Source organism: Penaeus monodon, chromosome 20, assembly GCF_015228065.2.
Source record: "Penaeus monodon isolate SGIC_2016 chromosome 20, NSTDA_Pmon_1, whole genome shotgun sequence".
NCBI lineage: Eukaryota > Metazoa > Arthropoda > Malacostraca > Decapoda > Penaeidae > Penaeus > Penaeus monodon.
The window spans coordinates 31,120,275-31,120,896 of NC_051405.1; the positions used below are offsets into that span (position 1 = coordinate 31,120,275).

General features: G+C 58.0%; 1 protein-coding gene across 1 annotated transcript in view; it reads right to left on the reverse strand.

Annotated features, from left to right (window-relative positions):
- Positions 1–622, reverse strand: part of LOC119585971 (lysine-rich arabinogalactan protein 19-like) — a 32,371-nt gene that overhangs the window by 31,322 nt on the left and 427 nt on the right. The window lies entirely within an intron of this gene.

A 622-nucleotide genomic window follows, 5' to 3' on the forward strand; every position in this document is an offset into this window, starting at 1 on the left:
CCAATCTGCAAAAATAAACTTCCCCCCTCCCCCTCCTCCCTTCTCCCCCGCTGACAAACTGCCCCACGTGGTCTTATGAGAACACCGGTGTACATGCACACTTGTACACTTGTGACGGTGAGTAAGCTAAGGTTGAGGGGGACGATATGCAAGGGCGGGAGGGGGGCGAAGGGGGGGAGGTTGTAAGAGGAAGGGCAGGGGGAGAGGGTATAGGGGGTAAGGGGAGAGGAAGGGCAGGGGGAGAGGGGTATAGGGGGGATAGGGGAGAGGAAGGGCAGGGGGAGAGGGAATGAGGGGAGTGGATAGGGGAGAAGAAGGGCAGGGGGAGAGGGGGGAGGAGGGTATAAGAAGAAGAGCAGGAGGAGAGGGAATGGGGGGGGATGTCAGATGAAGGGCAGGGGGGGGACGGAATGGGGGGGAGGGGATGGTGTAACAGGAAGGGAAGGGGGGGGAGGAAAGAGGGGAGGGGGAGAGTGTAGGACGGTGCAAGTCACACCCAAGACCAAAAACACTTGTGACAAGTGTAGTTTCCATCGTCACACGGGAAAACTTTCGAACATGTGGTTATGAGTGCGTGTGTATACGTGTCTCCGTGACTGTGAGAGGAGCGTATGTGTATGCC